We start from the raw sequence: 13,454 nt of genomic DNA, 5'->3' as shown, positions 1-13,454 counted from the left end.
TTAAATCAAAAAAAGGCAGTTCAAAATATCCGTGCAGTATGTGCGTACTATGCTAATTACATTACTCATACTGTATCTAAAACCTTGCTATATGAAAAAAGTATACTTCAGGCTTAGCCATTCTTCATTCCAAGCACGTCAAGTATGTTCAATCAGACTGAAAAATTAAAGCATTTTCATTAGAGGCTTCTGAGTTGATCCACAGTGTACATGAAGTCCATCGACACAGATAGACTATATGATAATCCAAAATTATATTTATCTCACAAAACTTCTGGGAATGGAGTAGCTCAGGCAGGTGAATGTGATATGTATGATAGTTTATGTTAATGAGTTTCCAGAGGCGCACTGAGCCTTCCATGAAAATTCATTAATTTGTTGTGTTCACCATGACTGTCACTCAGCACACGTTCATTGATTCAGAAAACATGAAAACACCACGTGCCATGCTCTAATTGTCAGCCAGCTATTAAGATATTATCCAGTGTTGGTAATAAAGTGAATGTCTGTTGCTGGAGTCCTGCAAAGCAATGTGCTTTACTTAAAAGCCAGACAGGACAAAAAAATTCCCTCATGACTGCAAAGCAATTGTGTTGCTTGGCAACAGCTGTAGCCAGGCTATCACCTTGTGAAATTTCAAGAAAAAGGGACAATGCAAAAAAACAACAACAACAATTTAAGAGCTAATTGCATAACTTTTGGTTGTGCTTGTGAAATCTGAGACTTACTTGGGTGAGTTTAACTTTAAACCCAACAGGGTCAGATTCAAGTTTGTGCTTTAAAAAAACTTCCAGAACATTAATCCTATTCTCATTAGCATATGCCCTCGCCTCCATCAGGTGGTGCTGTAGTCAAAACCCACAACAGAACATGTGAGGATCAGATTGACTTTCCTCAGCAGTAATGTCATGCTTTTTGAAATGCTTAGTCAAAACTCAAAGGAATTATGAAATATCTTTCCTGGTACGGCTAGTGAAATCTCTGTCTGTGCCTTTCGTACTCACAGCTCCACGAGCCTTGAGCTCTGTAACAGTTGATGAGCATTAGCACGAGTGTGCTCGCTCTCCAGACCAGCGTGAATCCGAGGCAGTGTGCGTTCAAGAGACAATTATTCCCATGTGCAAACAGCACAAGAGGTGACAGATCTATACATAGCCACAATGCTCTAGGGGAAGTGAAGCACAGAAATTACTCTATCCAGAAAGATAGCCATCCGGATAATGCAGAAAAGAGTCCTGATTGGAGCATTAATAAAAATATGAAAGCCTGTTTATGTAAAAAAAAAAAATGTGTCTGTAATACTGTATATTGATACTGAGACTTAATATCTTGCAATATGACTATATCTCTCACATGTATGACCTTATATTGCAATGTTACTTAGTGTGATATCTCAATTGTCCCTTCACAGGTAGTTTGATTGACAGGCGATCTGACCAATCATAATGACAAAAACAAAAGGCGAGTAGATTAACGTCGATGGATTTAGAGTTTACATTTCTTGACTTCTTTTGCAGTTGAAACAATATATTTTCTGATGTTCATTCATGTTTATTTCACACTATAAATACTAAAGAGGACAACATGATAAGTTTAGGTACTACTGCAATCTGATAAGAAACATTAAAGAGCTGCAAAATTGTATTCTTACCTAAACTAACCTACTGTATGTCTGTATGACATACAACAGCAACATAGAGGGGCAGGTTTCTGCTAGGGGTCAATTGCAGGGTTTTTAACTTCTCACAATAACCTTTTCAATTTACCTTGAGGCAGAAATGCTCGTCCATTTGGAATTTCTAAATTGTCGGCTGTTTGCGCTGCCCCAATTGATCGCTGCATGGCTGTGGAGCTACAGAGAGCAGAGCAGATGTACCCTTATGCTTTCAAATTGCTCTTGCAGTACTTTGATGCCATACAATGATTGATCGCAAACACCTAACACCTGATCATTTTAGGCCATTTAGAGATCCTGGACAGAATGTGTCTAGGAGATGGCAAATCCCGTTACCTTACTTACTATATTTCATGAGAGTTATTTCTATGTTTATTGCTGTCTTTTACAACAACAGAGCAAATACCCTTTTTTCTTGTTATTCTAATTATTTAATTGTGAAATATTAAATAGCTTCAAATCGGTATTACATAATGAAATAAGAGTGTTTCGAGAAATGCCTCAACTGAACTTTTAGTGAGAGTCACATTGACCTTACAAAGTTCAAAATTCCTAATTTTCCAGTGACCCTGATTGTTAGTTAATTAAGTTGAGCATTATGTATGTGAGCCTGTAGGCTATGAGCTCATGATTGCCGATGAAAGTGATTGGAGATTGAAAGGGGAGGGTGGCCTGACTATTGACAGCGTCTGCTAGAGAACTGTCAATATCCTGCCTGGTAAGTGCATAATTCCTGAGGTCCGAGAATCATATAGAGCCTATCTGCTTTCTGCCAGTTCATTTAAGGTGGTTTAAGATGCCATCCTGAGCTTCTTAAAGGAGTTAGAAGAGCTGTCCTTGTGCTTTCCTCTCCACACACCTCAATCAACTGACTGTGAGCGTCTCCTGTCTAGAAAGGTGTCGGTCTCATGTCAGTTCACTGCTGAGATGCCTGAACCAGGAAAGACAGATCACAGTCTGCCTACTTCACACTTTCTTTTGGTTTTTATAGGCCGCTTTTGTAAAACCAATCTTTAAGTTGAACATGACACATCATACATATCACAAAGCCCCTCTGATCTTTATCGGATCACCAGAGGAAGTCAGATTATGCATTCAGCGTTTCCTCTGTATGTAGACATTCTTTCTCATGTTAAGCTGTATTGAGCTTAGAAATGAAAAATAATTTAAAAAAAATTATACAGTTGTATTTCTCCACAGTAAATGAGGATAATGAAGTCATTAATGACTACCCTAGAGTGATTTTCTTTCAATTCCTATTAAACATTAGAACAGTAATTAACAAGACATCTGTAACTAGCTACTAGAGGGTTTTCCCCCCCAAGCCTGTTTTATCAGTCTGCAGCTAAGCGACTTAAAAATAGCATATTTTACTTGATCGTAATAGAGTAATAGAGTATATATGCATATACACAGCACACACATATACTGTATGTTATGTAAACAAACTAGTGCATGTTGTGTTTGTTCTATGCGCATCAGTTTATCATTATGTTGCAGTGAGGCTATACAAGGCTTTATTGTGGATGCTGAAGAACCATAAATCTTTAAAGCTATTTATTTTGAGGCTAAAGCTGATGATGGATATGATCTGGCTTGTGTGCTTGAAGGTCATGCAGTCAGTTCTTTTGATGCCGTAAGAGTGCATGATCACAGAGGCTTTTAGATGTGGTGCATGGCCTGCATTACCTGTGAAATGCACTGTTAATGGGGTTTCTCAGTGCTGTTTATAAGTGCACTCTTGTTAAATCCCTGTCACCTGACATCATTCAGTTCCCACCACAAGGAAATGAAACATTTATATGCATTAGTGCAGTCGCTTTAAATTGCTTTAAATTACATTTAATCATGTTAATCAGTCATAGACTGTGATTAATCATGATCAATAACAAATTTAAAATACTAGTATTTACCTGTAAATGTTTTCAGATAAACTAATGCATGACAAACTAGTTTAAGATACGGAACCTTTCACACCTTCACCAAGTATGAGACATAATCCTTATTATTCTTTTATCATTATTATTCTGTTTTTATTCAGCTATTATTAGCCTTTATACAGGCAATTAAACATTTACCAAGCCGCATTGCTTCAATCCTCACAAACATTTACCCAACTATTCTCAAAAATATTTGTAAATAAATAAAACAAAACCTTATGTGACCTTATGTGAATGACAAAATGCATTATGAAGAACTGTGCCTGTTCTGCAGCTGAGCTAACATTAGAGCATACATTAACATCATGACAATTTATGATATTAATAGTACTCTTGTAATACCTTCCTTTTGCGATCACATTTGGTCATTTTCTGTTGTTAAAATGTGCTATTTATAGCCTTTTGTATCATTTGGATCATTTATGAATTTCCCGCAGTTTGGCTATTTTGAAAACGCTGTCACAGGAAAAAATACGGAGCTGTGCATGGGTTGCGTTTTTTGGGTTGCTTGTATAATGTATTGCTGCCACACAAAGCGTATAATTTTAATTGCCATGACCGTGATTAATACGATTACATTTTTTAATCGATTGACAGCACTAATGTACAGGGGTTGGACAATGAAACTGAAACACTGGCCAATTTAGTGTTGGAGGTTTCATGGCTAATTTTTACCAGCCTTGTGGCCAATCTTCATTGATTGCACATTTTTGCATAAAATAATGCAATGCACACAACATGATGGGTGACATATCGGAGTTCAAAAGAGGACGATTGTTGATGTACATCTTGCTGGCACATCTGTGACCCAGACAGCAAGTCTTTGTGATGTATCAAGAGCCATGGTTTCCAGGGTAATGTCAGCATGCCGCCAAGAAGGACGAACCACATCCAACAGGAGTAACTGTGGACGCAAGAGTAAGCTGTTTGAAAGGATGTCCGAGTGCTGTATCCAAAAAACATAAAACCAGAGCTGCCCAACTCACGGCAGAATTAGATGCGCACCTTAACTCTCCTGTTTCCACCAAAACTGTCCGTCGGGAGCTCCACAGGGTCAATATACATGGCTGGGCTGCTTTATTTAAACCTTTGCTCAGTCATGCCAATGCCCAAAGTCAGTTTCACTGGTGCCAGCAGTGAAAATCTTGGGCTGTGGATAATGTGAAACATGTATTGTTCTCTGATGATTCCACCTTCATCTTTTTCCACATCCCCCAAGGAAGCATACCACCCAGACTGCTGCATGCCCAGACTGAAACATGGGGGTGGATCAGTGATGGCTGCAATATCAAGACATTCCCTCAGCTAACTGCCAAGGACTACCGAACCATTCTGAAGGACTATGTGCACCCGATGGTTCAAACATTGTAACCTGAAGGATAATAATGTACCAATACACATAGCAAGACTGATGACAGAGTGGTTTGATGAACAGCAAAGTGAACATCTTCCACGGCCTGTAAAGTCACCAGATCTAAATATTATTGAGCCACTTTGGGGTCTTTTGTAGGAGTGAGTCACGAAACGTTTTCCTCCACCATCATCACATAAGAGAGATCATAACAAAATAAGAGAGATCATACAAAATCCCACATTTTATTTAGTACTGTCCTGAGTAAGATATTTTACATAAAAGATGTTTACATTTAGTCCACAAGACAAAAAAATAGCTGACAAATAGCTGAAATAACCCATTCAAAAGTTTGTGAACCCTTGGTTTCCTAATATTGTATGTGATTACCTGGATGAGTTGAAGTGATCAGTGATTATTCCTACACAAGAATTAGGATTTGCTTATAAATAATGAACTATGGTCAGATGTCTTGTCTGAGTTTGTGGTCTTGAATGAAGATGCACATCACTATGGTTACATATCTGCTTGCATATATGTACACTGGAGTGTAAGGGACTCTCATCAGCCACGGCTGACTGTTGGATGACTGATTTCAATAGCGATTTCAGAACACAACAGTAAATGAAGCCTATTTTCTAAGACCTCTCACCTATTTCGCAGTTCAATAAAAAAGCTCATCTTGTCTGGTTCTCTCAGGCCATGAATACACCGGAATGTAACTTCCTGATCAATAGTTTCAATAGAGTTTCCCATGTATTGATTTGTCACATGGAAAGTGGCAGTCAGAGAAGTAATAATCAGCAGTGTGGTGCGGACCTCATCCCACATCAACTCTGTGGTAGTGTTTGCAGTAATGATTCATAACAAGTGGCTCTGCTGTGATGGATGTTCCCTCAGATGAGTCAGGTTTCCCATAAGGCACTGCTGCTAGGAGAACTTACTGTCTGGAAATGTCAGGAATATATGGTTGGTACAAAACTGCAAGTGCAAGAATAATAGGAATTATTGAAATAAAACTGCATACACTTATTATATAGCTTGGAACTGCAAGGATATTTTTTTAATATAACTGATTGGATTTGTCTGAATATACACATACAATGACTTGAGGGTGAGTAACACATGAGCTAATTTTAATTTTTGAGTGAAAATGTTGGAATTTTTGGTATTTTAGTGCAGAATATATAGGGAAATATAGCTGTTTTATATTACAGATATTGTTGTTGTTGCTATTAGGTTTTGTATTTTTTTCATTGTTCATTATTGTTAAAATAGTTTCTATATATGTCACAAATCCTGTCCATGGTCTTTAATCAAAGTTTTGTTGTTTTTTGTTATACTGCCAAGGCCTTGTTTCGTGACCCTGTTTTGTAGCTTTATTTCTGTGATTTTAGTAATAGTATTTCTCTTACAGTTGTTTTAATGTATGTTTTTAACTTGTTGCCATGCTGCAGAAATGTGTGGAATAGTCTACTTTAAAATCGATATCCCAGTATAGATTTCCATTAAAGTGACTTTCCTTACATTTTGCCATTTCTTTCCCTTTGCTGTCTCACCTGGTCCCGTCTGGGTTCATCTTCCTATTCCTCTCACAGTTTTTCATTTTCATCACACTTCCTCTTTACTCCATGTCTGCTCACATTATCTCACCCAGTGCTGTTTGCTCATGTGATCCCTGTTTGTGAAAGGGATGCTGAGCTGTACCTGTGTGTGTACTTGTGTGTTTGGACGTGGGAGGGAATGCTGTGGGATGGGATTATTGTGGGATTTATGTACTTTGAGAAATCCCATCTCCCAGTTTTGATGGTAATCCTTCCATCAGTGTAAATCCAGGCGATTCAGAGCAGGCTTCTAATCACAGCGGACCTCCAGACTGATGCTCTCTGACATGACTTAAGTCCACATTTGTCTTGCATGTCTTCGGGAAATCCAGCGGCACAGAAGGAAGTCAACAGAAAACACAATTCAGAGGCATGATTCTTTGACCACTTGTCAAATTCCTGGCTCATTCTCAAATATGAGTGGATGACGCAAGAAAAGATGAATGCAGTGCAGTGATGACTCAGTGAGAGAAAACTGGCTATGTGCATAGACATTGATTCACATGATGAAAATAACAGATGTATCTGCGTCACCCATCGAAGTGATGAAAGAGTGTTGCATGACGGAGACATTTTAAAATTCACTTAAATCAGACAACAAAACTTTGAACTATGTGAGGATGAACTATGCAGCAAATCACTATACATAGTAAAGTGTATTAGACAGCATTCAAAGTAATCAGAAAAGCAGAAACTGAAAGTTTTGCTTAACATATTCAACACAACACATAACTAACAAATATATATGTATGTATGTATATATATATATATATATATATATATATATATATATATATATATATATATATATATATATATATATATATATACATTTATTATATATAATCATTTACAAATATTTTTAATTTTGAAATAATAATTTCAAATAAAATGTTAAATATTTATTTATTAAATATTTATTTTTTTATTTTATTTATACCATGTAAACGGTTCAGTTTCATTTATTTTCTGTTTCCTTCACTTTTAAAGTGATCATAGTAGTCAACAACAATAACAGCTTCTAAGAATGGCAGGTGGCAACAATGGCCTGCGTATAGTTGCACATAATCAGAAACGAAATCTTACTTAAAGCCTGCAGGATAAGCACTTAACAACTGAAAAAAGCACTGATGTACTGCCAAGCCTTTCTCCCTTCTGCTTTATGCCAGAAATTAATATGTCTGCAAGTAGTTGCCATTGGACAGGGTCATCTGGTGATTTGAAGTGGTAAAATGACCTCACTGGCCTGCTGGAGTCTGGGAGGAGAGTAATACCACCAATCTCTTCTTCTGTCTCTGGAGGAATCTGTGTTTGAAAGTCCCTATTCAGATTCTGCAGTTAATCCATCTTTTCTTAATCACTGCCAGCATAGACTTTGATTTATTGAGACTTGTTCTAATAATCTTGCTTTTTTTTAAATCTTGAATTTATTCCACAATTTGTTCTGCTTAATATTTTTGTAGAAATCATACATGTGTTATGCTTCTTTGATAATTACTAAGCAATTAATCAAGTAACAAACAGGTATTTTGGTCCAGGATCACAAACATGATGATAATTATTTATATATACACACTTTACTCATAGACGTTCAATACTGTTGTTGTTGTTGTTGACATTAATAATCTGAGAGAATCTGTGGTTACTAAGTACAGGATTCTCTCTGGTGCGGTGACTGACAGCTACACATTCACCTCAAAACATTAGATTCAGCAAGGAACTGCAATATCAGGTTTTCAAACAGAGACGGCAAAATTTACGGACTGCAGCTTTAACTGTATGCAGTGTTTCCATTAGGATTTTTTTCCAACTGGTGACAGGACTATTTCCCACGGGCCACACAATATACACATGCACTCATTAATACACATACATTGCACATACGTTAATGACAATGAATAGAACAAACTAAAACAATAAGATACAAATTAAATGAGGTTAATGAGGCTCAGATGTGGCATGAGTGCATTTAAAATTAATAAATGAATGTGGAGATTAATGTTTTAAATTTACTGTTATTTTTACAGAAATATTAAAAGATTTAAATAACTGAAAGTATACGATAAAAAAGATACTGAAACCACCAGCGGGTGGCGGTAAGTGAATTTATTCAATCGATACATTACAAAACCAGCAGGAATTAGTAGAATTATTCTTAAAAGCAGCAGTCCCGCTCCAGAGTTCAAGTTCTGCTGCTCTCTGCTAATAACCCGACTGTGAATGATGTAAACTGATGTAGTCAGTGAGAAGCTGCGGCCGTGTGCAGCATGAAGAAAAACAAAGAGCTTCATGTTTCATGTTTCTCTGGAAAAATGGATGGGAATCCTTCATATACTCTCTGCAATTAAAGCAAATCTGTCATAGAGATGGAGAACTTTAATCCATTAATGTAGTTTAACATTTACTAAATTTGTATGTGGCCCTCAATAAAAAAATTAAATAAGAATTAAGCATCATATATTCATTCATTCATTCATTTTTGATGCATTAAATTTGATGCTTTAAATAGAAGGGGCCTGTTAATTGCAAGATGTTGCTCATGTACTTTTGGCCATAAATTGCTGTTATTCACTCTCTGTAGACTGTAGTCTGTAGACCTTTTACCAGCAGCACAAGAGCAGTTTATTCTACCTGTGAAACAGTTTATATTGCTTTTATGTCTCACTCAAAAAGTGTTAAAAGTTCCTGGAGTGTGTGACCTCAATTGTGTTTAGCCGAGAGTGCAGTTACAAGCTCATACGTCACTTAGATACCTGGAAGGAAGCTGTAGAAATCAATATTCTGGCCGGGATCTTAGATAAACCCATCTTGTGTGAGTTTTTATTCCTCTTTTTTTTTGTCTGTTACAACTGTCACTGCGGCATATGTTTAGAAAAAAATTGTTATACAAGCAGCACAAGATACGATTTCCAGTAACATTTCTTTGCACAGACCCTAAGGACGTGAATCGAATCAGGATCATTAGCACCATCCAACACAGCAGGTACAGAGACGCCATTCTGGGAAGCCCTATTAATCTTTTATGATCAAATTAACGTCACAGGCCTTCACATATGGCCTGACACCGGCCATGCCGTCCCTTTTAAAAACACATTGCACATAGATTGCAACACACAATGCGTGAGATAAAAGAAGTGAGGCAGTAAATGTGGGATGAAAAAACGGTTATCAGGGTGAACATCTGGTGCTGTGGCTTCAGACACTCCGGTAACTCTCTGCATTGCGCAGAAAAGCTCATACAGGGATGGCGACAAACCCAGCAGGACTGTGATTGTGTAGCTGAAGTGCAGGGCAGGCATGCTCAGTGTCATTAATCTTTAAATTTGGTCAAAAGAAAGAGACAGAGAAAGAGGCTGCTAACTTCCAGTAAAAATAGTAATGAATGGCACCTACTGTAGTCTCATTGTTATTCACTATTCACACTGTTCGCGTATTTTACAGTTTTTTTAATCATAAACTCTTGGTTTATTTGTTTTTTAGGGCCCAAAGGCCTAATTTATAAAACCCACATGCAGTCAGATTTGATCCTAAATTCCATGGATTTCATCCTACATAAAAATATATATATATATATGTGTCTGCCAACTAAAGAGCATGCATTCCATTTATGCACCCATAAACCACAAATTAAAAACATTAAAACATTTATTAAAATGTAAAGATAGAATATACAATAATAATATTAGAGCAACTGTTTTGTGTTAATTCTATCACTGAAATTAATTCACTAATTTTATAATTTTCCTAAGAAACTGCACGGGTATGCTCTCAATATACTCTTGTCAAAGCAAAACAAAAAAATGCACTAAAAATGTTTTTAGTGGACTTTCAAAATTTACTTTGCTTGAGAAAACATGAAAATAGTTGTGACTACTAAAATTCTAATTATTCCCATAATCTACAGTGTATTTTTTGGCACACTCGAGCAATAACTAAACTTTGTGCTTGGGAAGGCAATTCAGGGAAAGCTTTTCTTGTGCGTGAAATCACTCACATGCCAACAAACCAATGAGAACGCAAAACAATAATGACGGTTCATAAAAATGGAGCGTAGGTGCCAAAGCCAAATCCGTTCAGGACTGGCACATATCTGCAGAAAATCCCAGTTTTTGGCAAATAAACATACATTAACATTCTTCCTGTTTTTTATTTATATGATCTTCAGGCTTCACAAAGATATTGAATAGATTTTGTAAGCAGCCATTACCAAATTACAAAAAAGCGTCATGCAGTAGGCCTATCTTTGCCTTTTTACTAAAAACATGCTGTAATTGCTAAAAATGCTTCTAAAGTTTGGTGCCTATCATTCTGAAAGTAAGAACCTAATAATAACTTTTAAATTTTAGGGCCAAAAGTCATTAAAGTAGTGAAGTGGTATTTTATTGTAAAGCATACTCCAGTAATGTTTATTTAACATACCTGTAGCTCTATTTACTTTAAATATTACCGCTATCTGTCACCATTGCTGTTAAAAGATGTTTCATGCTTTCAAAACATAACCTAGTTGACCTCCACATTGATCAGTCTTATAAACTGCATGTAGCTGTCACAGTCTTTGCTGAATTAAAGCATAACAGTTATTTATGACTTGGTGACATTTTCCTGTGGGAATATCTTTGTAGTTTTTTTTTTTTTCCACAAAATGTCAAAAGCAATAGAGGATTTAGGTGCTGTAAGGCTGTTTCTTTAGATGGGCATCTGTATGCTGCCTGACATCTTAATTCAAGCACTGGAATACAAAAAAAGAAACAGCGTTGGTTGAAGACTGTATTATGACACATATTGAGTGAACTGCGACTAGAGCGATTAAGAAGTGTGGAATGGATGGAAAAGCACTTTCAGGAGACTGACAAATGCTTGTCAACAAAAAACAATTGATATCACACCGAGGGCAGACCGTGAGGTCAGTTTTGTGGTTTGTATTAGACCAAGCACAGCTTCTCTTAAATGGATAGTCATTATCACTCGCCCTCATGCCATTCCAAACCTGTGTAACTTTATTTCTTTCATAGAACACAAAAAAATCAATTATGGAGACTGTTCTCTCTTTGATGTGTGTCGTTTTAAAATGCAGTTACAATGAAAGACCACTGGAGCTTTTAAGCTTCTAAAAAAAAAACCCCACAAAATTGCCATAAAAGTATCATTAAAAATAATCAATTTCTGTACAAATTCCCTTGTGTGGGGAGTATTGTAAAAATAGATTTACGATGTTATTTTTTCCAGCCCTATCTCTCTACCGTATCCATGGGAGAAGCAGTGATGTTCATTTAATTAGTTAATCATTCTTTTAAGTCAGATTTTTTCAATGAGTCAGTTTACAAAGCTGTTTTGAATGATTCATTTAATGACTTGCCGACTCAATAATTGGGTCTCAGCAGTTAACCGTTCACTAGTGGGGAAGAATATCAGTCAATCAGCCTATCATGTGACACAAATTATTACAGTATGAGTTGTATGAACTACATTTCTGATTCTTTTATGGTGCTTTTGCTTTCTTTTGTGTGCATATTTATAGATAGAGATAGAGAGAAGGAGAGAGAGAGGGAATATAGTTATATACATTTGGAAATTATATAAGGTGAGTACATGGCCACAGACTTTTGAATTGAGGGTGATCTATCCCTTTAATAATCCCTGCGTCAGTGCTGAAAAGTCCAGAAAAAATAGTTTCTCATGTTCAGTGAGTTTTTCATGTGATTGTTGACAATCTTATGACTCGGCGGTCTTCATCTTTGCTCTTTGGTTGCCCTAGTTTCTCAAACCAGAGATATCTCACAAAATATTCCTTTGGATGAAAAGCGCAGATAACGGTGAAAGAAATGAAAGTGATTAGCCCCACCGCTAGAGTCAAGGCCAGGCTAGATATCTGTAACTGAATGGTCCTGCTTGATTGTTCCAGGAATCAGAGGTCAGAGGACAGGGGTGAGAGTTACAATCAGCTAAAAATCTTTATCATAAGTGCTTCTTTCTTTTCCTTCTGTCCCCCCCTAAACCAAAAGCACACTAGCATTCCTTGCAGTGAAATGAGGACGTATTACTTTACCATGGCGCTCCAGAAACGTTTTCAAACGTGTTGCATTCCAGCTAGCTTTGCTTGGATTTGTCCATGTATTGGGCAATGTGTCTCATGACATTGGAAAGCCTGTAAAATAACAGGAGCAGAGTAAGAGGATAAGTCTCGAGGAAGCAGTGACAAGCATCTTATGCACAAAAAGCTTGTATAACAATAGATTTTACACTAAATAACTCCATAAATCTTTATTCTCCCCCACCCCTTGAATAACAAAGCTGCTCTTTGTTAGTAATTCTTGACCCATTTTAATGTACTCAAAATACTACTCATTAAAATATATTAAAATGGTTCAAAGGGTTATGTACTTAATGTATAATTTAATAGATTGCACTTAATTTGTTACCTCTTTATTTTAAGATGTCCATGTTACTTTATTTACTTATTTATTTACTTATTATTATAATAACAATAAATTATGTATAATTACATGCAAGTAACCGTAAGCCAAACACTAATCTTAACCCTAACCATATAGTACATGTAATTAATTAATATTACTTAAAGTTACATTGCAACAAGGACACAAAATAAAGTGTCATCCTAATTTATGTTATACTATACTATACTATATTATATTAACTACCAGTATTATATTAATGTATTTATGTTTAGGGTTTGACTTTGTGGTTAAGTTAATCGTTGTTATAATATTAAATATATGTAACGTGTTACTTTACCTTAAAATAGGTATTATAAGTGTTACCATATAGTATAACAGCATATAGTAATATGCGGTAACTAAGTGTATTACAATTTTAATTTGTAGAAAAATAATTGTGATTGAAAATTATTTTACGTTTGTTTGTGT

Source organism: Puntigrus tetrazona, chromosome 12 (assembly GCF_018831695.1).
Source record: "Puntigrus tetrazona isolate hp1 chromosome 12, ASM1883169v1, whole genome shotgun sequence".
NCBI lineage: Eukaryota > Metazoa > Chordata > Actinopteri > Cypriniformes > Cyprinidae > Puntigrus > Puntigrus tetrazona.
Note: the sequence above shows the minus strand (reverse complement) of the source record.